Raw genomic sequence first — 4,415 nt, forward strand, 5'->3', positions numbered from 1 at the left:
AAAAAAGCAGGGTGCCTGGGTGGCTCAGTGGGTTAAAGCCTCTGCCTTCAGCTCAGGTCCTGATCCCAGGGTCCTGGGATCGAGTCTCACATTGGGCTCTCTGTTCAGCAGGGAGCCTGCTTCCCTCTCTCTCTGCCTGCTTCTCTGCCTACTTGTGAACTCTGTCTGTCAAATGAATAAATAAAATCTTTTTTAAAAAAATCATTTGGTTACCATACAGTATAATATTAGTTTCAGAGGTAGAATTTAGTGATTCATCGTTTGCATGTAACACCCGGGCTCATTACGTCAAGTGCCCTCCTTAATGCCCATCACCCAGTTTCCCCATCCTCCCACCCACCGCCCCTCCAGAAACCCTCAGTTTGTTTCCTGGAATTTAGTATCTCTTATGGTTTGTCTCCCTCTCTGAATTCATCTTATTTTATATTTCCTTCCCTTCCTTTATGTTCATCTGTTTTGTTTCTTAAATCCCACATATGAATGGAATCATATAATGTTTGTCTTTCTCTGACTGATTTATTTCACTAAGCATAATGCCCTCTAGTTCCATCCACATCATTGCAAATGGCAAGATGGCATTTTTTTCATGGCTGAGTAATATTCCACTGCCTATATCTATTTTTTTATATGTACATGTACACACCCCACATCTTCTTTATCTGTTCATTTGTCAATGGACATCTGGGTTCTTTCCATAGTTTGGCTACCGTGGACATTGCTGCTATAAATATTGGGGTGCAGGTACCCCTTCGGATCACTACATTTATATCTTTGGGAAAGATACCTAGTAGTGCAATTGCTGGATCATAGGGCAGCTCTATTTTCAACTTTTTGAGGAACCTCCATACTGTTTCCACAGTGGCTGCACCAGTTTGGATTCCCACCAATAGTGTAAGAGGGTTTCCTTTTCTTCACATCCTTACCACCATCTGTTGTTTCCTGAGTTTTTAATTTTAGACACTCTGACTGGTGTGAGGTGGTATCTCATTGTGGTGTAGACCCCACCAATAAGGACCACACTTTAAGTAGCAAAGAGGGGGGTGCCTTGGTTGCTCAGTTGGTTAAGCATCTGCCTTCTGCTTGAGTCATGATCACAGGGTCCTGGGATTGAGCCCTGTGTCAGTCTACCTCCTCAACCAGGAGCATGTTTCTCCCTTTGCCTGTCACTCCTGCTGTTTGTGCACATGCTCGCGCTCTCTCTCTGTATGTCAAATAAATAAATAAAATCTTTTTTAAAAAAGTAGCAAAGAAGTATAGTGAATATATGGGAAATTGATTTCATTCATTCAGTAAGAAGTACCCAATCTGGGGCGCCTGGGTGACCCAGTTGGTTAAGCATCTGCCTTCAGCTCAGGTCATGATCTCAGGCTCCTGGGGTCAAGTCCCGCATTCGGCTTCCTGCTCAGTGAAGAGCCAGCTTCTCCCTTTCCTTCTGTCCCCCCACTCATGCTCTCTCGCTCTCTCTCACTCTCTATTTCAAATAAATAAATCTTTTTTTTTTTAAAGATTTTATTTATTTATTTTTCAGAGGGAGAGCGAGAGCGAGCACAGGCAGACAGAGTGGAAGGCAGAGTCAGAGGGAGAAGCAGACTCCCCGTGGAGCAAGGAGCCTGATGTGGGACTTGATCCCAGGACGCTGGGATCATGACCTGAGCCGAAGGCAGATGCTTAACCAACTGAGCCACCCAGGCGTCCCTCAAATAAATAAATCTTTAATAAAAAAAAAAAAAAGTGCACAGTCTCAGCTAGTTCATGGGCTCTGCCCTATTACCTTAAAATGCAAAGTGTTGTTTTACGTTTGTTTGTCTTATTAGAGAGTTTTTTAACAAATTCTTTTGAATATGTAAGAGTGCACAGAATGAAAAAAATTTTTTCATAAAATCCAGAAAGACTCACAATGAAAGTGCATCAGTCCCTAGCGGTGAAAGCTGTTACTCCTTTGTGGAGAGCCATCCAGCAGATGCAAGGAGTCACGTAGACGGGAGTGCCCAAGTTTTGAGGAACGAGAGTGACTGCTGTAGCATGACAACCCAATCCAAAGCAGTACAGTGGTAAAGCAAAGGCTACCCGATAGATGGAGGGTAATATTAGTAAGGGGTTTCTCCTCAGGAGAGAAGGGGACCCATGGTAGGCCTGTAGAAGCATTAGTGGTGAAAAAGGGGGGTAAAATATCTGACTCATTAGTCAGGGGTAGAGGGGACGGCCAAGCCTTCGCCAGGGTCCACAGCTGAACTGGTTCCGCCTTCGCCGCGGGGTTGAGCTGTAGGACAGTCGTCATCACTATTGTCATTGTCACCAGCATCCTCCGCAGGCTCCGTGGCCACCAGCCTGGTGAGTCGCTCTGGTACCCAGAGTGGGGCGGGCGCATCCTGTGGGAAAACACAAAGGGAACCTCGGTGCCACCTAAGCACCGGGTCGGGTCCTTTCCATAAGCCAGTAAGGACATCTTTCCACTTCACCATTAACTGCTGTGTTTTCTGTTGGCCCCAATGCCGCTCGGCGGACGAAGTGCCGTCCTTGTCAACCGTGAGAAAATTTAAAATAAAGGTGACCAGATTGGTGAGGTCATTGGGTGTGCGATACTCCTCTCCAATTCCCCCTTTTTGTATTTTTTGCAAAGTAGTTTTAAAGGTCAGGTGCGCGCGTTCCACAATGCCCTGGCCTTGAGGATTATATGGTATGCCTGTAACATGCTGGATATTGTAGCAGGCCAGGAAACTGCGAAAGCCTGCAGAAGTGTAAGCAGGGGCATTGTCTGCTTTTAGGTGCTTTGGCACTCCCCAGCAGGCAAAGCTGCGTAAGCAGTGGGTCATCACGTTTTTGACATTTTCCCCGCGCAAGGGGGTGGCACTAATAATTGTCGCTCTCGCCATCTCCCGTCTACGTGACTCCTTGCATCTGCTGGATGGCTCTCCACACTCCTTGAGTTTTATTCTAGAGTTGTTCTATGCGTGTCAGAACATCTATTTGTATCATCTCTCTCTTTTTTTTTTCAACATATTGTTCACACTGCTCCGCTGCTTCTTTTTTCATTTTACTATATCTTAGAGACTTTTTGTACCATCTCTTTTTTTTTCAACATATTGTTCACACTGCTCCGCTGCTTTCTTTATTCATTTTACTATATCTTAGAGACTTTGTTCCATATCTCAACATATATCTCTACATCCCATTTAATGGGTGGCATAGTATCTGCCCAAGATGCATTTGTGGCTTGTGTGAAGTATCCAGTGAAGTGTGACTCCATCCTGACTTCTTCCTCATCCAACACATTTCACAGGGAATAGGGAGTCTCGTCTTCCCTTCTTTGAATCCTCTGAATTACCTGGCCCATGTTGGTATGTTTCTGTCAGTTTCATTTGATCTTAAGTATATCCATCACTCACTTACACAAACATATCTATACTTCTTTTTTCCCACAGGATTCCCATCTTCATAAACTCAAATTATTACTTGTCTCTGTAATTCCCTTATTACTCACAAGTTACTCAAAGATATTCTCTTGTTTTAGTAATATCTTATTGTGAAATGTTACATACATAAGTGTGTATAAAACATATTGACAGAGTTCAGGACATGCTACCCCATAATATGGTGCCTAGGCATACTCAATATTTCAAGCTGAAGGAATTTGAGAAAACAGGTACAGGAGGGACTCTTTGACCTTCTCCTGAAGCAGGTCCTAAGACCTTCCTGTGAGAAGTGCCATCCCTATACACTGAGGAAACGATCATTTTTATCTCCAGGAAGGAGGACACCCCCTCCCAAGAGGAATTTGAATGAATTTGCTGAATTTCCCCGTTTACCACACTGAGTTTTTACCTGCCTTGTCCTATCACATTTCTCCATGACTTTCCACTCTTCGTCAAACCCAGCACAGAAACACACAGTTTTAACTACTTCTTCAGGTCTTCATTTCCTTATAAAGTTTATATTAAATAAATTGTCATATAAAATTTATATTAAATAAATTTGTATACCTTTCTCTTGTTAATCTGTCTTTTGTTACATAGACCTATCCAAAACCTAGGATAGAAGAAGACATTTTTTCCTACACTATGATATATTTAAGGAAAAAATTAAAACATAAACACTAGAAGCCTTCTGTTACCACTCCCCTCCAGGGGCCCTTCCCCTATCACATGATGATCTCTCCCCCAGAGGTAACTGTGGTCCCAAATTTTACAGTAATCATTAGCTGGCTTTCCTTTTGTCAGTGGTTCTGAAGCTGTAGTGCATCCAAATCATCTAGAGAGCCTGTTAAAATACAGATTGCTGTGCCCACCCCCAGCTTCTGATTTAATAGATGTGGGCTAGTGCCCAAGGATTTGTGCTTCTTACAAATTCCCATGTAATGCTGATGCTGCTGACCTCAGTTCTACACTTCAAGAACTATTGCTTTGAGATCAAAAATG

The sequence above is a fragment of the Mustela nivalis genome (genome assembly GCF_964662115.1).
Source record: "Mustela nivalis genome assembly, chromosome: 18".
Classification (NCBI taxonomy): Eukaryota; Metazoa; Chordata; class Mammalia; order Carnivora; family Mustelidae; genus Mustela; species Mustela nivalis.